Raw genomic sequence first — 24,259 nt, forward strand, 5'->3', positions numbered from 1 at the left:
TCTTTATTCTCACATCATCAAGAAAACAGTTTTGTATCAATCTTCATATATTTAATTTCCGCTTTAACCAAACACAAGACTTGACTGTTCTTTCACAAAGCGAAATAACACCTTAACTATTGCAAAGTGAAACAAAGACTGCTCTGTGTGCAAGTAAGTCAAAGATTATGACAGTCTCACAGAAACGAATACACACAAGAACCATATCACTGTAATATACCCATACATCGGAGTACCTACACATTAATTAAACCAAAAGTGAATATTGTCACAAAAATATGTGTGTTACTTCGCGGAAAAGTAGTACTATATTACTGGTATGGAGAACTGGGGATGGAATGCCGTAATGGTCGCGTAAATAATGAACCATTACAACCTGTATGCAAGAATGTCTACCTCTTCGCTGATACTTTGATTGCCCAGTAAGGGGCAGGCCGGCGGCACATAAACCACTCTTCTCTCGAAGTTGAAGCTAGTTAAAACGTATTTTAAATTACATAAAAACAGATGGCTATGAAAGATGATTGTTCTTTTAATGTATACCCTACCCTGAAACAACGTTCATATCAACCCTGGCTCTATGTGGAACATATACCTTTTGATGATCATCACATTGAAGTCTGACTGTTTCTCGCCTTCTCCAAATGTTTCTGGAATTCAGTTGCCACACTTCTCATAACACAAGACTTATTTCTAGCATTATCACACTTCCAGCGAATCTGACATTTCTCAATCCTTTCACTAAATTTGTAGAAGCTGTGTTCATCTGAAAAATCTTCGGCAGGGAGCCACTAAATACACCATTCGGAAAACGATGTTTCTTCTTTCCATTTGTAGCCTACCTCCATGACAAAGAATCTGTCTCCAGTTATTCTTCAGATAAGAAAAATAAGCCACATCTGAAGACTACATAAGAGTAGTACCGTTCGGTGGAATGCAAATGAAATTTATGTTGTTTTTCTCAGACAGCTCCGAAGTTTTCATTAAGATGTGAGAATAGGGATTATCTCTAATAACTGCTCTCCGTTGTCCTTTCTCTGAGGCAAACAGGAGAAAGTGAGTCTGAAACCAACTGTCAAACACACTCTGTTCTAGCCACTCACTCAAATGTGTTCATTTGCATTCCAAGAGGTTATCTGTGAATCCAGTCTGACCGTTTTGGCTTACCTTCATCAATACGATAAGGGGGAAGGAATTGTTGTGCTGCCTTCCCAAACAACATGAGAGTGAAGCACGGTTTTGAGGTGTCCTCAGTTTTCTCAGGACGTTGACATGTCCGACGAAACAAGGGCTTCCTTTTGCAGGTATGTCATGAAACCCAGTTCCATCAAAACTGAAAACATTTCAAAAGGAACGCCTTCAACCTCGGCTTTGTATTTTTCTAAAAAGACATTGATTACATTCTCATTTACATCAGCAGCCTTCCTTGAAATATTGACTGTTAATTTGTGAAACAGTTCAGAATTATGTCCCTAGAAACTACCTTTCCCCAGTCTCCTCCAAGTATATTATCAGCAAGGCAGTATACTTTTCTCCTACAGGTATCAAGATATGATTTAACTATGCAACTCAAGTCAAAGACTGGTATTGGAAGACCCACGTCACTGGCACTGATACAGTGATCAACAAACGATCTTTCTCCAATTTCGGTAAGAATGGTGGGCCTTCCAGCCTTGCAGTTGCTCCTTCTCAATTTGTTCGCAAATGGTCTGTCTTGGAATGTCATGTCTCGTTGCTTCCCTGTGTCCAATTTGTCCAGTCGTAATTTCCTCCACTATCTTTTTCAGAATTTTCATTCGAGTAACGGGTTTCCTGCCATATCGCCAAGTACCCAGGTTTGAACTTTTTTGCCATCCCGTGGCCTGTAGGAGAAAAACATAGTAAGCCTACAGTACTAAAATTCGTGGCTAACTAGTCTTAGAATGAATGTTTCGGTTTATTTGTTATTGAACCTACAGCAATTTTTGAATAATTTGCAAGAGTGTAGAACGATCCTGCTTCGTTCTGCATAAGTCTCTATTGTTTTTCCCGGTAGCTGCACTGACGCCAGAACTGGCTGAAAGATGTTAGTTCTAATAATAGTCTACAGCGACATTGTGGTAGACATTGGACGTAGATTTAAAAGCCTTTAATTACACTCTCACTGAAAATTATTCACCGATAAGGAAAGCAGAGTGCTACCTACTACACTGGCTCATAGATTGCGAAATTGTCCTGGTGTTAGTAATAACACAGCACGGTCGAGTGGTTGAAACAGTTGAAAAATGGTTCAAATGACTAAGTACTATGGGGCTTGACATCTGAGGTCGTCGGTGACCTGGACGTAGAACTACTTACTGTCACGAATTAAGCCCATATGTGTAGTCAACGCACTGCACACAATATATGTTAATATTTCAGAATGTTTGTTATCGGTCTACAGCACAGAGCTCACGACAAGAGACACAGGTGTTGCTCCATTTACCCTCAGCCGCAGACTGGCTGACCTCAGGTGGGCTAGGTCCAGATATAGCTTCGACTGTGAGCAATATGTTCTACACTACTCATTATTGACGGAAGCCATCTTGCTTAAAATGTTTTATAATCCTGAAAATACTGAGCTTTCTTATTAGCTACTTAATTAACAAATACTGCACGTCAAGTGGAACATAAAAAGTTATTAACAAAATTATAATGGGCAAGTTCAGGATCTAACAGTAATCTGACAAGAAGTTTCATATCAGTGCACACTCCGGTGCAGAGTGAAAATCTCATTCTGGATCCTTATACAAGGTTGGCCAAGTAAGGTGTTCCCCGATTCTAGCTAAAGTCTTGGCCAGACCCAAATGTCCACCAACTACCGAATTATGGAACAAATGGATGACAGCAGTAACCGGCTCCATAGGTAGACAAATATTTTCTGTTATCTCTCTTAGTGCAATAGCAGACAATCCCTTTATGGACACAATACACTGGCACCTCCTTCCCCTTGGCAAGCTAGCCTTTAATCACAGCGATATGTACATCCTGATCTTTCCTTTTGCGAAGGTTACCTAAGAGTTCAGGAATCTCGGATAATATACCCATTGCCCAACTACAGGGTTCGACCCCAACTGCTTCATTACTGGTCCCTGCGTCAAACATTCTGCTTAGAGCATCGGCGACAGAACTCTCCGTTCCCCGAATATGTCGAACCGTGAATCTAAAGGCCGATATTCTAACTGCCCACCGAGCTATTCTACCAGTTTTCCTTGGGCGCGCCAAGATCCAAATCAAGGCCTGGTTGTCTGTCTCCAGTAAGAAAAGCCTATGCTCAAGGTAGAACCTGAACCTATGAAGCGCGAATAGAACGGCCTCCAACTCGTACACGGAATATTTGAGCTCCGCCGGAGAAAGATTTCTCGAAGCATAAGCAATAAGACGCCTCTCACCATCACATTCCTGCAGGAGAACGGCGGCTACGCCTGAACTCGAAGCACCAGTTTGAACTACGAAGGCCTTACAAAAATCGGGGACAGCAAGAACAGGTGGGTTCGCCAGAGCAGCCTTGATTGCCTCAAATGCTGACTGCTGGGGCTCTGAAATGCTCGATTTTTCTTGCGCAGAAGATTCAAGGGCGCAGCCAACTGAGCGAATTAGGGTACAAACTTCCTAAAGAAGTTCGCCATTCCAATAAAGCTAGCAATTGCTCGCCTATTCTTCGGAGGAGGAAATTTTTGAAGATCCTTAGTCCTGTCCTGATCAATACAGACTCCACCGACCGACACCAAGTGTCCCAGGAATGAAATCTCCTTGGTTGCTAACTTAATCTTAGATGGTTTGACGGTAAGGCCCGCACTACACCATAGAAGGACCTGTTCGAGGTGTCGAAGATGCTCCTCAAAACTTGCACTATATATTACCACGTCGTCAAGATAATTGTAAACAAATTTATACTTAACATCGCCTAAGACATTATCCAACAACCTAGAAAGGACGGCAGCACCGGTAGACAAACCAAAAGGGACTCTATTGAACTCGAATAATTTCCAGTCAGTGCAAAATGCAGTGACTGGTTTAGACTGCTCAGCAAGAGGAATCTGGTAGTGTGCCTGGTTCAAGTCGAGTACAGTGAAGATCGTTGCCCCCGCAAACCAAGTAAAGCAGTGATGTAGGACTGGCAAGGCACCGATTCCAAAACTACCTTCTGATTAAACTGCCTATAATCAACAACTGGCCTGTTGCCTGAATCCCCCTTGGGGACCAGGAACATGGGCGACGAATAGGCAGAAGTGGATGGTCGAATTTCCCTGTTCTAACATTTTATCTATAATACGGCGCAAAGCATCCATCTTAGAGGGCGACAGGCGGTAACGCGGCAGCCTAACAGGGACATCAGTTAATTGTATCTTGTAACATATACGGTCAGTCACCCCTAACTCATCAAGTAACACACCAGGGAACTGGCGCAAGAGCCCCAAAATGCTTTCTCGCTCCCCATTCTCCAGATGACCGACACCAACGCCGGAATCAGGCACCAAAACCTTATTAACACCCGATACCCTCTGGCAAGAGCACAACGAAAACTCCCTATTAGGACAAAAAATTAAAGGAAAACTTCTTAGCAGTACAATTCAAAATCATGCCGGTACTCTGGATCCAATCACATCTGAGCAACAGACGGACAGCAAGATTCTTAACCACAACAATTCGACAGGTCAGGAAAAATCACCTACAGACACACTCCCCCTACAGCAGCCTACTAGAGGTAACATCTGTCCATTGACAGCACGACATCCCTGTAGGGCAAATGGCAAGGACGGTAAGCGACACTTTTTTATTATCCAGATACCACTGGTAATCCATCAAAGAAACACTACTTCCTGAATCCAACAAGGCGCAGACTGGTTCGTGGTTAAGGGAGGCACAGTTCAACGGCAAGGACTGACCGAACACGGCCCTTATCCGTTTGCAAGACCTCTAAGGTGGCTTATCGCGTCCAGTACATCCCAAAACTTGGCGTCAGCTGCTCTGCTTGGACGCGGCTTCCTCTGCTCAGGACATTCACGCACCAAATGATTCAAAGCACCACAACGGAAACAAGCGCCTTTTGTACCTGCCATCCCCGATCCCCCACCTCTGTTAAGCTGACGGTTACATAAATTGGCCACGGGGTTCCCAGAACTTACATTTAGACTCCCAACATATTCTCCTACACAGGTCTGCGCCCCCGCATGACCTGCCCCACCACGCCTACTGTCAGCATAACGTAATCCTTCAATGGCCAACACGAGCCTATCTAGAACCCAGAAGGACGTGGGCTCATTGGCAAAAATTATTCGTAACCTATCCTTGGGCCTAATACCTTCCAAAATAATGTCTATCGCCTCTCCTTCAACAACATCTAGATTAAGATCTCGTATGGCAACCTCAACATCCTCAATATACCTCTGAACCCGGCGATAGTGCTGGTTAACTAAATCTGCTCTCATGCGTTCGGTCAAGCGACTATCAGTAATCCTCCTACACAAGTCCGACGAGCCCTCTCCATGCTCCAAGACTTGACCAATGATAGAACTCAACACTCCTTCACACAAGGGATAAATAAACTGCAAAATGGTACGATGTGTCACCTCTAATATATCAGCTTTAATTTCCAAACGTACTAATAACCATAGAACTTCGTCAACTCCAGGCAGCTCATCCAATGTCAGTTTATTTATTCCGTGCACTAATACGAGCAAAGGGTTAGGTAGCTTAGCAAACGGCTCAGGGGGACAAGGACTAGTCGTAACGCCACCACCTGCTAGATCATTCATCCCACCTGCGGTAAACTAACTGTTCAACATGCCCTACGCCCTCTTCAAGGCAACCTACCGCATTGAGTTGAGTCTGCAACTGCATTACCTTCCTGACTAACTGTCCAATAGTAGTACTTTGCTGCGGAGTAACAGGCACTCGTTCTAAATCCTGCAGTCTACCCGCCCAGTGATTGAGATGGGCTTGAATACGACCGATCTGTTTGCGAGGATTACTACCACCCATAAACTCCAAATTGTCTTGCCCACTTGAAAGGGACGTGCTACACAACGCAAGCGCGGCACCTACCTCACCGACGCGCATACCGGCTGGTCCAAGACGCCCCGAAACCGCGCGCTCAACTCGGCCACGGTACCATCGGAAGGAGCCCCACGAACCTCCAACTCATAAGCTAACTGCTCTCTGCGCAAATAATCGATACCAGGGCTACACCTCAGCTGCGAGTGGCTCGTCTGCTCAGGCTGAAACATTTTTACGAGAGAAAGTATGCGCTCCAAACAAATTTCAAACTTAATGCTACCTAAGCTCGCAATTGTGAATAGTGCTGCTAGCACACGTACCCCAGACAACCACACTCTGCTACCATTTGTACTGGTAGATAGGACAGCTTGGCTGTGAAAGTGGAAGGGTAGCCCACAACATAAACAGTATTCACAATTACGAGCACCCAAGCTTTAATGATCTTCCAGCAATAAAGGCTCTTAACAAATCTCAATTAAGTAAGGACATAAACTTGGTTACAAACGTATGTTAACCTTCAACCAGTGAATAACCCCAATAAAGAATTACCAATCAATAAAACATAGATAAACGACTGCTTTACAAGAATTAAGTAAAATCATGAAAGCTAAGTTACAAATTTTATGTTAAGCTTCAACAGGTGAATAACCCCAATAAAGAATTCTCATTTAAATAAAACATAGATAAGAAAATGCCTTACCAAATGGCTTAAATTGTGTAAAATCATGAAAAGCTGAGTTACAACTTTTCTCACAAACTACTTAGGAATTTACAGCAAATAAACAAGTTTAATCTATAACCAGAAGGTAACGGCCAAGTCCAAGCGACCGAAGCCACTCAGAGCGGACGACCGCCAAAACGCTGGTCATCAGCCGACATCGTCACGGCCCAGTGGCCACGGTGCTAAAACAGACTAACGTTTCGGTAAGCGACCGACAGCAACACAGGAGTAACAGTGACAAAGTCGGCGTACGCCTTACGAAACACGGCACACCCTGATGCGGGAGCAGGCACAGCTGACTAGCGGCCATACAACCGCGAGCAAACAAATCTCACGCCACCCGTACTAACGCAGGAAATGATAGCGAGCGACAAGACGCCACGCACAAAGCAGCAACCGTGCCGACCCCTCGACCACAGAATGTGCCCTGTCTCCTTGTCTATGGTAATAGAATTTACAGCACACAAGAAACGATTTAATAATGGCATTAGTTCAACGCAAAATTAGTTAAGTTAGGTCCAGTAAAGATTTACCAACGGATTTACCTTCAAACCAACTTCAAGACCACCGATAAACCAGGAAGCAAATTAAACAGTTGTCAAAAATACAGTCACGATACGCAAGCCCTACAAGACCTTGCTATCTTACAGTTATTATTAACGGCGAAACATACACAAATCAATGACAAGAAGTTCACCATTGAAAGCAAAAAACACCACAAAGGTTAAATTAATTAATTTGCATATGAGCCAGTCACTGAAAGCTCAGTTCCACAAGATTAGGACTAACCTCACTCGGCAGCAATACATCTGTGTGCGTGATAACTAGGTTGCCCAAACAGGACTGCAGAAACCAAAACAACAGGTCACACGTTAGCTGTCTTGTTCTCAGGTACTAGGGACCACCGGGCTAAGACAATCGCGACGAAAAGAAATCTCTGAAGTTACAGCTGCCTGCAGCAAAACAAATGAGTCAGGGTGCATGAACGTAAAGCACAAGCCACTGTTCCAGCCGGAGCGTAACCTTTTCAATGCACATACGGACACAACACCAGACGTGGGCATAAAGGGAGCAGCAGATGCGTACCAAGCAAACTATACTGCGCCAAAATACGACCCACGTCACGTCCACAAACCGGAGCATTGCTCCCGGATCTGGTGTCTGCTCGCTGCACTGCCGCAACTCTCTGTCCCCTGGAAAGCGATGCTGACTGCCGCTTGGCTCAACGCTCCCTTCTCGGCTGTGCACAACTCTTCTCTTGCCGCCTCAGAGTGCGGCCGCCATGTCCGTTCTCCCCTGCTGTGCGCCCCAGACTCTCATTACTCGTACTCACTCCCCGTCAGGCCCCACTCGTGCTCGAGATCGCACATACTGCCAACCTCAACCAGAGGAGTCATCGATAGCGTCTTGCGCCAGAGAGCCGCGCCACGGCTAAGTAAGTCTACCGCACTATTTAAATTCCTGACTAATTGGAGGCTTAGAATGAATATTTCAGCTTATTTATAATTGAACATACAGTGCTTTTCGAATAATTTGGAGGAGTATCGATTGTGTGAAACGTTTTTGTTGTAAACTACCAGTATCTAAACCAATTATCCTCAGTACTTCAATTCTGCCATTATTTCCGTTATTGGAAGCTAAAACTCCATCATAGACACCTATTTTAAGTACTGCATGTCCACATAATGTTTTTTTTGAGTATCCAATCTTAATTAAATTATTGATGCTTTCATTTTCATTTTGTGTCTTTCGATGAAGACATTTCCTCAATAAATGAGGGTTTGCAAGAAAGATGAATGTGGGCTTCATTGCATTCATAACAGGTTCAGGTAATGAGTGTTTATGTGAATACGTCTCGTTTCTGTTGATGAACTTACATCAATCGTCTTTCAGACCCAGATTGTGCATTCCTGTTTGGTCAGTGGAAAGTTTTGGGGGGTGGGGGAACTGCCACACAGCACGCCTCATTGCTTCTAATTTTTGTGTGTCTTTCCTGAAAGCTCTCCCATAAAATAACTGAAGAGAATCAATTTCTTTCAGAGTAAGCCTGCCTTTTCCTCCTAGTGGTTTTCCATCCTTAATTACTTTATCTTTCCTTTCTTTCAGCAAGCGACGAAGTCTACCACCAAGCCTCCTTTGGATGTGGTCATCGCATTCCAACTTTTCTATTGCTGTATTTTTACAGATTTTTATCTGTTACAGCTTTGAACGAAGAGGAGTCCCCATCAGCAATGTATCTGGAGGACATCCTCACAACTGCAGCAGCCTCCATACCCCCACTTGAGCCACTATAATTTGTAGAGCATGCTACTGTATGCTTGTCATGGCACAGCTTCTCACTTTCATATTTGGACATTTTCTTTGTAGCACACTGGTGGCAGTATTTAGACATAATTTCTACATCTAAAACTTTACCTGAGTCAATAGCAAGAACAGATTCAACTGCATAGAGGTATGTGCATCCAGGTCCCATCTACAAACACACACTGGTCATTATATTTGAAGGAGATTCACTGTCATGATTATCTACTACAGGGTCTCTTTGGATTATTTCCACCAGTGCCTGCCCCGCTTTCTTCATAGAAACTGTATCAGTATCGCATACAGCATCAGACATTCCTTTATTTATTTTTTCACACCTTGCACAAGGTGGAGGCATGTTCAGAAAACAGTACAATAAATTTCCTCCTTCCCTGCACTGTCCTACACATCTCAGAGCATATGCTAGCCTGAAATTGCTTTCATAGGTACCAGTGTCAGGTTTTTTGAAGGAGGAAATTGAAAATCATTGCCACACGAATTACAAATTAATTTAAAATCACAAGCTATTCCCACTCTTCTTTCTTCAACAACAATCATGCACTTCGCATTTTTACAGCAAACACACGAACATGATAACGTTATAGCCTCGCATAGAAGCTCTAAATCAGTAAGTCCGAATCCAGTGGAATCCATATCAACATCCTTCACGCACCTGTACAATTCTCCTGTCCTTGAAGCTACGTTCTTCATTTCGAGCTGCTTCCTCTTTTTTGTTGGTAAACCAATTTCCATTAAATTTCCGCCACCCAAACACAGTTTTTCCACCACCGTTATGCATAAATCTTCCACGTAAGGATTGGCGAATTCAATCTTCCACCTACTGATATGTGTTGGTATTTCAAAACGAATTTAAGTCACATGCAAGAATGTTTTCAGGCAAAGATCTAGATGTCAGCCAGAGATATAAATGTCAACCAAAAATAACGAAAGAAAATAGCCTTCACATTGACAAGAATTCCACTGAAGTAAGTAGTTTCTCAAATGTCAGGAAAGGTGGGAGTGGCTGCCAGTGTAGAATTAATCAGTTTAACAATTTAAAGGCATTTTTAAAGCTGCTAGCGTGATAAAATTCACACACAACATAGATTAAACTGCATATATATCAAGAAAATAATATTTTTCAAAAATCGATTTTTTGACCCAAAGTCCGTTACATTTCCCTGAAGCGAGGAGTCCAGGGGCGCTCTCCAGCCACTACCCGTCGCTGCCGTAAGGAGGCTGAAGGCAGAGTCAGGCCGGCCACAGCACGAAGACGTCTCAGCACTCGCCCTTCACGCACTCCGTACGCGAACGGAACGGGGAAAAAAAATTCGAAACTTGTTGCTCTTCCAAGTACTCTCTGCCATGCACTTCACAGTGGTTTGCAGTGTAGTCCGCGAATGTAAATGTGACAGTCAAGTTGGTGCTTGTAAATACGTAGCGTAAGTGGACGATTTAATGGCAAAATTGTGTACAATCGCGTGAGAAATGCAGCCATCAACGGAAATATATGGCACTTTTCCAAAGTACAATTTTACGTCACCGTGTGCGTTTTAGAATCTGGAACGACGGTGATGTATTCTCGCTACCGGGAGTGATGTAATCGCTTGCAGATTCATGGAGAAAATGTGAATATTAAGAAACTGAACATACAAATATTTTTCGCTGGGGTCTGCCTTCAACAAAACACTATTTTGTTTCACAACCTAAACACGTTGCAACAACATCAGTGGGCTTTTATTTTATGGCTGTTAAACATAAAGAATGTTCTTTGCTCTATGTACACACGTAAATATAATTTTTTGAAATCGCAATTACAAATTTTTGTAGAACTCTTCGTTATGTATTCATACCTTTTTATGTTTTTATAGTACATGTTTTCTTTCACAGTTTGTCATCGGCTGCCATATAGAACTTAATGCAGACAAGTTGTTTAGCAAAAAGTACTATTTAGAAACTGCTATGGCTATGCCTGAAATTATTTAATTGTATGTGGTAGGTTGTGTGTGTGTGTGTGTGAAGGGTAATGGGGGGGGGGGGGTGTTCTGTAGGTTGGTGTTATCTAATAATTCTTTGAGGGCAGAGAATATAGTTCCAGGTCAGTATTGATATCTGTTGGGCTATTTTTCTTGTCCATAAAGTGTTCAGTACCTGCCATTTTTAGCGCTCTTCTGTGTTCTGTGTATCTGGTATTAAAGTTTCTGCTTGTCTGTCGAATGTAAATTGATCTGCAGTGCTGACATGTTAGTTGGCAAATACGAGATATGTTATGATTGTCTGTCTTTTGTTGGTTGTTCCTGGCTTTCTCTATGTTATCTGTCCTGTAGGCTATTTTTAACCCTTGTTTTTTAGTATGTTGCCTATTCTGTGGGCTGCCTTGTTGTTGTACGTGAGAGTGAACCAGTTGTTTATTGTTGTGGGTGTTTCTTGTTCATCTGTGCTCATATGTGTGTTCTGTTTGATTGTAAGTTGGTGAGAAGACTTGTTTTTATGTGTTGGGTGTCCTTTTTGATCGTATTTTAATTTCGTGATTCAATTTATCTATAGTATTTGTATAGTATCCACTCTGTACAGCGATTTGTCTGTTTATCTGTAATTCATTGTTATAGCTGTTTTCAGTGAGTGGGGTTTTGTTCAGGCTGTGCTAGTTTGTGCGCAATGGGTTTATTAGAAGGTTTGTGAATGGCTGTGCTGGTGGAGTTCACATTCCTGAAAATGTAGAATTGGAGTTGGTTCTTGCGTGTATATATTATGAAGTCAAGGAAACTTAGCCTTTTGTCGTTTTCTGTTTCTATGGTGAATGTCTCTCATTTCATCTTCGTGGTCTTTTGGCGAGATACACGTAGGGGGCGGCAGTGTATTGATTGACTCTTCTAGCAATGTACGCTCTCGGAACATTAACACTAGACCGTGACGTGACCCAGAACGCCTCTCTTGCAGCACCTACTACAGGAGTTGGTTGAGGATCTCCGAGACGCTTTCGCGCTCTCTAAACGATCCTGTGACGAAACGTGCTGCTCTTCTCTGGATAATCTGTTTCCTCTATCAGCCCTATGTGGTACGGATTCCATATTGATTAGCAGTATTCAAGTATTGATAGAACGATTGTGTTGTATGCTACTACCTTTGTGATGGATTACATTTCCGTTGGATTCTTCCAATGAATCTCAGTCTGGCATATGCATTTCCTCCTTTCTACAAGCAGTTTATCTTTGCAGATCGCTGGAGCAACGAAAGGCATTTAGCGACAGGAGGAAAGCGCAGGTCATTCCAGTTCCAGGAAGGGTCGTACGACAGATGCACATAATTACAGACTTATATCGTTTATGGAAATCTGTTGAAAAATTATGGGACATGTTCAGCGCGCATTGTTTTGACGTTCTTGGGTAACGAAAATATCTTCTATAAAAATGCACGCGGATTCTGCAAACAAGGAGGTTGCGAAATTCAGTTCGCTCTGTTCCTCCACAAGACATCGTTGCTCAGGTTCAAGCCGTGTTTGTTGACAGCATGAAGGCATTTGACACCGTCCCACGCTGCCATTTAGTTAAGAAATGCGAGCTTAGCAGGTAACGCAATAGATTTGCCACTGGCTACAAGACTGCCTTATGGACAGAACTCAATACGTCGCTCTTAACGGGACGAAATAGACAGATGTAACGGTTATTTCTGGAGTGCCACAGGGATGTATCATAGGCCTTAACTTTATACACTATGTAAATGGTGTAGGTCGATGCTTCGTGTGACGTTCATGTCACATCCCTGCCGGCGTTTATCACATTTTTGTTGCTATGTTTTAATGCATAATGTAGGAATATTTTGCTCCAAGAAGCGGTTCTTTTATCACCTGTATTTACTGCTTAAATATTAATCCAGAGCTCTAGTGGTGCTGATGACGTTTCTTGCAGCTAGAACATGTTAATAACAACGTCTGACGGTTTATAAGACGATTGTGCCTCTCTTTCTATGACAGCTGTACCACTCGCAAGAAAAAGTTATGAGACATGTCCATCCATCATTGATTTTCGGTCAGTATTGTTTCTTATCGGCAGCAATCAGTTATTTATGAAACATTATGCTTAGTAGTAGGGGATGTGTGATTAGTTCCCCTCGAGCACCAGGATTATAAAGTATGTGTCTCTGCTCTGACATGTACAAAGGAAATGACTGTGTCCAGTCGTAAGGAAGGTATGGATTTGACGTGGGATACTGTGATAGCAAAGCAAAGAGTATGTCAAGTCATAATAATGGAACAGATATTTCAATTTCCAGAGCCACAGCTGTCATCGGGGTGTATTTCTGATACTTTGCTCATTATCTGCATCTACATCTACATTTATACTCCGCAAGCCACCCAACGGTGTGTGGCGGAGGGCACTTTACGAGCCACTGTCATTACCTCCCTTTCCTGTTCCAGTCGCGTATGGTTCGCGGGAAGAACGACTGTCTGAAAGCCTCCGTGCGCGCTCTAATTTTACATTCGCGATCTCCTCGGGAGGTATAAGTAGGGGGAAGTAATATATTCGATACCTCAGCCAGAAACGCACCCTCTCGAAACCTGGCGAGCAAGCTACACCGCGATGCAGAGCGCCTCTCTTGCAGAGTCTGCCACTTGAGTTTGTTAAACATCTCCGTAACGCTATCACGGTTACCAAATAACCCATTGACGAAACGCGCCGCTCTTCTTTGGATCTTCTCTATCTCCTCCGTCAACCCGATCTGGTACGGATCCCACACTGATGAGTAATATTCAAGTATAGGTCGAACGAGTGTTTTGTAAGCCACCTCCTTTGTTGATGGACTACATTTTCTAAGGACTCTCCCAATGAATCTCAACCCGGTACCCGCCTTACCAACAATTAATTTGATATGATCATTCCACTTCAAATCGTTCCGCACGCATACTCCCAGATATTTTACGGAAGTAACTGCTACCAGTGTTTGTTCCACTATCATATAATCATACAATAAAGGATCCTTCTTTCTATGTATTCGCAATACATTACATTTGTCTATGTTAAGGGTCAGTTGCCACTCCCTGCACCAAGTGCCTATCCGCTGCAGATCTTCCTGCATTTCGCTACAATTTTCTAATGCTGCAACTTCTCTGTATACTACAGCATCATCCGCGAAAAGCCGCATGGAACTTCCGACACTATCTACTAGGTCATTTATATATATTGTGAAAGGCAATGGTCCCATAACACTCCCCTGTGGCACGCCACAGGTTACTTTAACGTCTGTAGACATCTCTACGTTGATAACAACATGCTGTGTTCTGTTAGCTAAAAACTCTTCAATCCAGCCACACAGCTGGTCTGATATTCCGTAGGCTCTTACTTTGTTTATCAGGCGACAGTGCGGAACTGTATCGAACGCCTTCCGGAAGTTAAGAAAAATAACATCTACCTGGGAGCCTGTATCTAATATTTTCTAGGTCTCATGAACAAATAAAGCGAGTTTGGTCTCACACGATCGTTGTTTCCGGAATCCATGTTGATTCCTACATAGTAGATTCTGGGTTTCCAAAAACGACATGATACTCGAGCAAAAAACATGTTCTAAAATTCTACAAGAGATCGACGTCAGAGATATGGGTCTATAGTTTTGCGCATCTGCTCGATGACCCTTCTTGAAGACTGGGACTACCTGTGCTCTTTTCCAATCATTTGGAACCTTCCGATCCTCTAGAGACTTGCGGTACACGGCTGTTAGATGAGGGGAAATTCTTTCACGTACTCTGTGTAAAATCGAATTGGTATCCCGTCAGGTCCAGTGGACTTTCCTCTGTTGAGTGATTCCAGTTGCTTTTCTATTCCTTGGACACTTATTTCGATGTCAGCCATTTTTTCGTTTGTGCGAGGATTTAGAGAAGGAACTGCAGTGCGGTCTTCCTCTGTGAAACAGCTTTTGAAAAAGGTGTTTAGTATTTCAGCTTTTCGCGTGTCATCCTCTGTTTCAATGCCATCATCATCCCGGAGTGTCTGGACATGCTGTTTCGAGCCACTTACTGGTTTAATGTAAGACCAGAACTTCCTAGGATTTTCTGTCAAGTCGGTACATAGAATTTTACTTTTGAATTCACTGAACGCTTCACGCATAGCCCTCCTTACGCTAACTTTGACATCGTTTAGCTTCTGTTTGTCTGAGAGGTTTTTGCTGCGTTTAAACTTGGAGTGAAGCTCTATTTGCTTTCGCAGTAGTTTCCTAACTTTGTTGTTGTACCACGGTGGGTTTTTCCCGTCCCTCACAGTTTTACTCGGCACGTACCTGTCTAAAACGCATTTTACAATTGCCTTGAACTTTTTCCATAAACACTCAACATTGTCAGTGTCGGAACAGAAATTTTCGTTTTAATCTGTTAGGTAGTCTGAAATCTGCCTTCTATTACTCTTGCTAAACAGATAAACCTTCCTCCATTTTTTTATATTCCTATTAACTTCCATATTCAGGGATGCTGCAACGGCCTTATGATCACTGATTCCCTGTTCTGCACACACAGAGTCGAAAAGTTCGGGTCTGATTGTTATCAGCAGGTCCAAGATGTTATCTCCACGAGTCGGTTCTCTGGTTAATTGCTCGAGGTAATTTTCGGATAGTGCACTCAGTATAATGTCACTCGATGATCCGTCCCTACCACCCGTCCTAAACATCTGAGTGTCCCAGTCTATATCTGGTAAATTGAAATCTCCACCTAAGACTATAACATGCTGAGAAAATTTATGTGAAATGTATTCCAAATTTTCTCTCAGTTGTTCTGCCACTAATGCTGCTGAGTCGGGAGGTCGGTAAAAGGAGCCAATTATTAACCTAGCTCGGTTGTTGAGTGTAACCTCCAACTATAATAATTCACAGGAACTATCCACTTGTACTTCACTACAGGATAAACTACTACTAACAGCGAGGAACACTCCACCACCGGTTGCATGCAATCTATCCTTTCTAAACACCGTCTGTACCTTTGTAAAACTTTCGGCAGAATTTATCTCTGGCTTCAGCCAGCTTTCTGTACCTATAACGATTGCAGCTTCGGTGCTTTCTATCAGCGCTTGAAGTTCCGGTACTTTACGAACGCAGCTTCGACAGTTTACAATTACAATACCGATTGCTGCTTGGTCCCCGCATGTCCTGACTTTGTCCCGCACCCGTTGAGGCTGTTGCCCTTTCTGTACTTGCCCGAGACCATGTAACCTAAAAAAAGCCCAGCCCACGCCACACAACCCCTGCTACCCGTGTAGCCGAAGATGGTGGCATGGAAGGGGGGGGGGGGGGGTGGCCGTGGTACTTCCCTGCCATCTATGATATTGGTACTCATGTCATCAGATGACGTCATTGCCGTAATCTTGGATGATGTCATGCTCCATTGCCAAGTCTACAGGCCGCCATCTTGGATGACTTTATCGCCGCCATCTTGAATACATTTGACAACAATGGAGAGTGGGGTGGTATGAATGTTACCCTTCTACACATGGATTCATGAGGTGTTTCCATACCCGTACGTGTATGAGCAGAACTGCAATGTGAAATGAGACTTGTCCAACCAAACAATGTGTATCCTGTCATCAAAAGTCCAATGTCAGTGTTGACAGGCTAATGGCGATGTGTAAGGCTTTCTGTTCTGTGGTCATCAAAGCTGCACGATTGGGCCATCGGCTCAGTAAAACAATATGGATGATGTTTGGTTGAGTGGTTCGCATAATGAAACTTGTTGGTGCCCCAGCATTGGAATCTGCAACAATTTGCAAAGTTGCACTTCTGTCGAGTTGAACGGTTCTCTTCACTCGTCGTTGGTCCCGTTCTTGAAAAATTTTTTCCAGCTGCAGCGATTTCGGAGATTTGATTTTTCACCGGATTTCTGATAATCACGATACACTCGTAAAATGGTCGCTACCTCGGAGATGCTGCGTCCCATCGCTCGTGTGCCGACTATAACATCATAACAACGCGCCAGGCACTCGTTGTCTTATATAGGCGATGCCGACCGCAGCGCCGTATTCTGCCTGTTTAGGTATCTCTGTATTGGATACGCATGCCTATACCAGGTTCATTGGGGCTTCAGTGTATTCGCAATACGCTACATCTGTGCTGAGGCTCCTTTGTTGCTTCCTGCGTCGACCCAATGCAGGTCTCGCTGCCTTTCGCTACAGTCCTCTACCGCCGCGACTTCTCTGCATACAACGGCATTACACGAGTAAAGCCTCATGGAGCGTCTGACGATATCTACTAGGTTCTCCATATATATCGTGAAAAGTAACAGTCCTACGACACTCCCAAGGGGCACAGACGAAGTTACACGTATGTCTGACTCGAATGCTGAGTTCTGTTTGCTGGAAACTCTCCAATCCAGCCACACAGTTGGTATCATATTCTGTACTATAGTATTCCGTTGATTATCCGGCCGTGGGGAACTGTGTCGAATGCCGTAGAGAAGTGAAGGAACGTGGCTGCCCCTACCTGGGCGTCCGCGTCTGCTGCTCTCTGCGCCTCGTGGACGAACGGAGCGAGCTGGGCTCCACACGGCCGTCGTCTCCTGGGCACACCTCGGTCGCTACACGGGAGACTTCCAGTCCCCAGAAACGTCGCAGTCCCCGAGCATGACGCGTGCTCCAAACTTCTGCAAGACTCGCACCAGAGGTACGGGCCTATAGTTTTGTGCGTCTTTTCATCGACCTCTCGAAAGACTTATGCCGCACTGCTGCTAGAATAGGGACACGTTTCACTAATTCTGTGTAGAATCGAACTGGTGTACCGTCACGTCAAGTGGCATTCCCCATGTAAGAGCGATTTCAGATGCTTTCCTGTCCCTCTGTTACTTATTTGCATAGCTTTCATTTTGTCGTTCGTGCGTCGTTTAACGGGAGTAACTGCAATGTGATGTTTCCACTGCAAAACATAGATATGCACATGCTGACCACATCTTAATCGTGAATCCAAGTAAATGCGTGAATTGGCGGAATACGAGAGCCGTCGAGTGAGTAAAGTGGCAAACTGCATTTGCGAGAATAATGCTGAGTATTATCAGACGAAAATTACCGTGGTTCAAGTTCGTAACAATACCGAGAAACTGAGTAGCCAGTGTGGATAACTGCAAAGCAAAACGTAATAACATTTCATCACTATCTCGCTAAATGTATGCTTCAGGAAAAAACCATCATGGTGCCAGATATGTCCACTATTGTCCCTTCTCATATAAGAAATTTGCATACGAATCTCACTGTTGCAGAAACTATTAATATCAACAGGGAAAACCTTATTAGGCATAAAAGAATTGCGTCTGCAGAAGCAATAGAGTTAATACAACTTTTAGAATTATCATTGTCTTTCAACTATTTCCATTTCAATGATAAGTATCACTATCAAGTACAAGCTTTGGTTAGGGGGTATTATCTTGCTAGAACCTTGTCAGATATTTTCTTCAACGACCTTGAGAAAAAATTTTTACCAAATACCAAGTATATGGGAAAACACTGTCTATTTTAAGCGATATGTTGACGACATTGTAGCTCGAATCCAAGGTGATAAGTAAAATGTAAAGATTTATTTACAATACATCAACAGTATGCACACAAAGCTGCTGTCCACTGATGAATTAGAAGATAATGATAAATTAAGAGTTTTGGCTTTGACATTGACAGATCTGGTGGTACGCATTCGTTTCAGATGATCAGGAAACGACGTACCACTGATGTCTGAATATAAACATCGAATCTTGCAGCAGCTAGCCTATCAAATTCTGGCAGTTCGCCTATATGGAGCACTTGCAGCAGTATAGTCAAAACAGTAAGTGTTAACCTCCATCTAGGAGAGAAACATGACACCTATTTATTCACATATTTATTATTATGCTTGTGCCACACTTATTTAAGAAGATACCAAGAGGATTTCCCATCTCTGTATTTGTCACTCTGACTCAGATGCATGAACGAGGGCGTACTGAAAAGTGAAAACCGTTAAAGATTTGTAAATAAAACAAACGATTTTATCAGTCTACGTCTTTATTTTTCTGAGCTACATACTTGCAGCCCTCTGCTGCTTGATGGTTCCGAATTGTAGCGTGTAACATGGTGGTGCGTAGTGTAGATATGTCGCTGTGTGAGATACAGTGCAGAAAACTGAGAGCCTTAACGACAGCCACCAACTCACTCAGTGGCAAAGGCTGCCGCACACTACCAGTGGCTGGTGGCAAAAGATAGGGGGTATGAATGTGTTGTTGTTACTCGATTACAAGTATTTCTGGACATCCCTAAACGCCTGAAATTTTGGGTGGAATACTCTTACACGAATGGCCACCTTGCACTTCTTTCCACAGCAAGTCTAATTTTGGTCGCCCAATAAAGCACCTCCGAACCCTGTAACAGACATGGATAGCAGTTTTGAACGCCCCTTTGTGTGCAGTCTCCTCCTCTTCCTCTTCCTCCTCCTCCTCCTCACGTCCGTAAGAAATCCATACCCTCCATTAATCGTTAATGTCTCCCCTTCATATTAGGACAGTTGCACCGCAGAGACCATGTGTGTAAAAATTATGAAGCTCTCAACATGGACGCTTGTTAGGACTGTCAGTGGACGTAAAACTGAACACATTTCAGCCGTCAAATTTCCAACCTTATTTTATTTCAGCATTTTACTACACTATCTTCAGGCCGCTAACTCACGTGTAGGAAGAATCTGCGTTGGTTGTGATCAAAACAGGCGTAGGAATACTGGTACGAGTAGATCACAACCCAGGTAGATTCTTCCTACACGTTGGTCAGGGGCCTGAAGATGGCGTAGTAAAATGCCGAAAAACATTGCAAAGAAAATAAGGTTGGAATTTTGACGGCTGAAAGGTGTTTAGTTTGACATCCTTTATCGAACAGCCGAGTCCCGCAACCATGTATTAAAAGACGGACAAACAACTACTTGTTAGGACTAGCAACCCCGATTAAGATTCAACATGTAAATATGACTAGAGAAAAATGGTTTCCGAAACCTTGTTAATCTAAATTAAAAACGCTATAAAACTATTTTGTCTTTACTCACGATGAGAGGAGTAATGTGACAGACGAAGTTAAAAGCTTTGTTCCAATTTCAGTTATTTAGCAATTGATGAACGGTACGTAGTCTCCCCTTTCATTAATAACGATTGTGTAAGGTTGCTTATGGTGCCCTATAACAGCGTGACACACATTCTTTTCTCGGTGTTTTTACATTTACTACTGCAGCAGACAAATATTGTAATCAAGGTACATATGTCTTACTTTGTAGAACTTTTGTTACATCTATCGCATTTCCTACTGTCTACTAAATTTTGAAGTTCTAACTCACCAACATCGTATTCCATAATTATGCCCCTTTTAGCACATTTTACCAAAGAATAAGTATTAGACACCTGAGAATGCGATCATCACTCTGTCACGTCACGTCAGTCGTATACAACGCTGCTGGATGACAAAACCTCGCCCAACGAGCCCTGCTGACGTTAAGCCTTTTCTCCCAGTCGGGCCGTCCGCCTATGTTCCCCACGTCACTGCAACGCCAGCACACGCCACACAAAGTCACGAAACCAGCGTCAGATTCGGATGATTATACTGGTTTGGAGTGCATTGAGTCACAAATGCAGATCACAGTATTGCAGAAGCTGAATTTACTTTTCCGTCAGTTCCCCACCACCCGTGGGCAATAAAGCTTTGTTGTTGCTGGCTCTCCGGAACATTGACAATTAAACTCACTCGCGAGTAATGGCGGTCTTCTGACGTAAATGGGGAAATTTTGTACAATCTGCCCACAGCAGAACACCGCGTATCCCGCCAGTTGCGAGATGCGTGTCCATTCCGACATGTGAATCCCACTTGCTAGTTGCTGGCCAGTTGTATTATTTTAATGCATCCGGACAGTGCTCTTTTGACCCGCACCTTCAATGGTGGCCTTCAGTCTCAGATGGTTCCAGCTGATGTAAATCTAAACCCTTGAGGGGGAGGATATTGGGTGCTAAGATCTTCCAGAATAGAAATCATCAAAAGATACCGTAAAAACATTTTTATTCCAGCCAATTAACGTATATGATATTGTTCAAATATGCACAACTGGATCACACGCGTTGTCCAGTAAGAGGTGTAACTACTTATACTCCAAGATTATGAAGACTAATAACAGCTGGAAAGAGTCCTCTAGAGACAAGGCATAATCTTAATCATGTATGTAGAATTAGCGCATATTTTGTCACCAGCCATCGATTGTGAAGTTGTAATAAAAAAAAGTTGACGGCACCATTTGTTTTGCATCGATGGAGAATTTAAACGCAGTGTGACAAACTGTTTGACTTCATAGCAATGCATCCAGCTGTTGTTTCTCTGTTTCGACAGACTCGGTTCGTAACTGGCAACAGACATAAAAGGCTCCATCCAGGTCACTCACACACACTCCACATGTGAGGACAAAGGTCACATTCAAGCCAAACATTAATCCACTGAAAAGGCAGTACAAAATTAAAAGAAAGAGCTTGTGTCATCCACATTCTTTTGTTGTGATGCTGGAAGGAGCCGGTCACGAGAACGAGGGCTTTAGTTTACTGCGCCCGACTGCGTTACAGCTGCCAGTTGGCACTTTGGACACACACCACGCTTCATACCTTCGACCACGCAGATAAACATATAGATGGTGAAGGTATGATATACTATAAAGAATATATTTCATTTCACCCTTATAGATTATTAATGGGCATCAACCATTAATTAATCAATACATGTTATAAGATACACCTTATAAATGTTATACGTTATAAGTACATAATATAAAATGTTACAATAATGTTCCACATCTCCTAAACCACTGTAGAAATTTGAAGCAAACTTGGTGCACATATCACTCACATATTGCCCCAAAAGAAGAAGCACCATTTACACTTCATACAAATCATTTGCAGTGTCAATAAAATTCTTAGTGGTTTAGATAAACCATTCATGCATCAGTTATAGCATTCACCCCACACTTTTGGTTCTAAATTTTACATGTGTTCCCTAAGTTATCAAAAAAAAATTCACATGCACAAATTTTCAGGAAATTTTGGGATCTGTTTGTGGCTATGGGAAATTATTGTATGCTTTTTAGTTTGTTTTAAAAACGATTTAAATTAAGGTACTTACTTTTTTTTTAATTTTTCTGATGTGGAACAGAAACGGTGTGTGTCGGCAGGGGTGGTGGCAAGGGGGGGGGGACTATGTGGGCTATAGCCCCCCCCCCCCAGCAGTGTATCATATAAGACTAGGTAAAAAGACTTCAGAAGTCAGTGAATATATTACTCCAGGGATTCAATCACGTTTCTAATAACTATATAGCAATATAGGTTGCAATGTATTTCAAACACATTTTAACAAGAGAATAACAGTGGCAAACAGCTTACAATCTAAACCGATAAATATCATTTAACTTAAAATGAGGGACTTACTATTTATTAATATTTTTTACCCTGAAATCCAATACCGTTACCAAAAACTACTTTAAGCAACACCAAATTTTACCAATTTGTCGGAGGAGGACACCAACTCTCCTTTTGTTAAGCGATATTCCACTCCCCCAACCCCCCTCTTGACCGACTGCTTGAATCACCCCTGTGTGTCGCCTGCATGACGTACGCATGCACCATTTCTATTTCTCTGTTTCTTCCCATTTGGCTGGAACTAGGAGTGCAAAAGCTGCGTGAGGTAATTGCAGAGATTCCACGTAGTAGATGGCAGCAGCTGCTGACGTCGGCTAACAGCCTGACCACTGTAGCACGCACTCTCACCAACAGGTGGCAGGTGGGAGTGGCAGAAAGGACTCTTCGTCATCTGCAATTTTCAGGGAACCTGGCCATCCACAGCAAATAGCTACGTCACCGACAATCCTGGAGAGAGAAGGAGTTTTCCGTAGTAGCTATCATTTTTTTGCTGAAGACTGGAACTCTTTTATTCACGGTGAAAAAAAAAAAAAATGAAACGCTGTTGCAACCAACAGAGTGCAACTCAGCCATTACACTCACGCACACAGAACACACACCCACACACACATACACCATGGTTTTAATTGTACATCATGAAAAGAAATTATTTTTGTTGTATTTCAATCAGGTTGTTTTATTCTCGTCCGCTACCTTAAGCAGTTTATCCAAGCATTGCCTCCACCAGCCTGACCTGGTCTTGTGTTGCTGCCTGATTGGGAGATCTTTCAATTCTTATCTGTGCATTGCTGTAAATTTTAAAATCGCTGTTACATTCTGTTCCAAAAGTGTTAGTGCCAAGGTGTGTTCCAAATCTTTATTGCTATCCCTGACGTATAAATTTTAAAATATTATCAAATGGTGAATTGGAAAAATTTTGAATATTGTTGTTGAGAAGTTGCTAAATTGCTAGCGCAAAAAGCGTCCTTAGGTTATTTTAATGCTAATTCTGAACTTGCAAAAATTTTTCTAAATCTGGGCCACATTTCCCGTTTGAGGTTTACTATCTAAGGAGTGGTTTACAAATTGTTGTGGTAATGCTCTGTCTGTAATGGCAGTGAAGTCAGATTTCCTGGCTGAAATCTTGCAGATGCCCAAAGAGCTTCCGAACTTTATTTTTATGAATGTTGGTCAATCTTGTTATTTTAAAGAGGTTTTAATTCTCCAAAAAAATTATCGTAATTAGGTCCTTTTAATTCACTATCCTAAAATCTATTTTACAATCACTTCTGACTTATATGAGATTGATGGTTTTAAGTGTATTTTACTAAACAAGGGATTAGGAACAATTGCGAAACAGCAAATGGCCTTCCTTAAACTCAGCCTGCACCTTTCTCCTGTGCATTAAGTTGTTGTGTGCTGCAGCATCCCCTCAGATTTCAACTGTGTTACAACAAAGGGTAGGAACACCGACATCGAAAAACAACTTGTCTTCGTCGTAAAACGATGAATCTTTCATCACGAGTCATTCCTCGATATTGTGTGGATATGTGTATGGGATGAAGCAGATTTCATAATTGTGCATTAAGGACATCGCCAGAAAACTACATGAATGCTGCCAAACCTATATCTCGTCTTCTCCTCACGTGGAAGCGTTCAACTAAATGAGTCACACAGTCAAAACAAGGAGTTCATCGAATAACTGTAATTCGGTCGTTTGTGAAAATAAAGATTTGTGATTACAGAGTCTGACACGTTTGCTTTCGCTGCACATGATACAGATGTAAAAAGGATAGACATCGCATTAACATTGCGAGTTGTGGAGA

This window comes from Schistocerca piceifrons, chromosome 11, assembly GCF_021461385.2.
Source record: "Schistocerca piceifrons isolate TAMUIC-IGC-003096 chromosome 11, iqSchPice1.1, whole genome shotgun sequence".
Lineage (NCBI taxonomy): Eukaryota > Metazoa > Arthropoda > Insecta > Orthoptera > Acrididae > Schistocerca > Schistocerca piceifrons.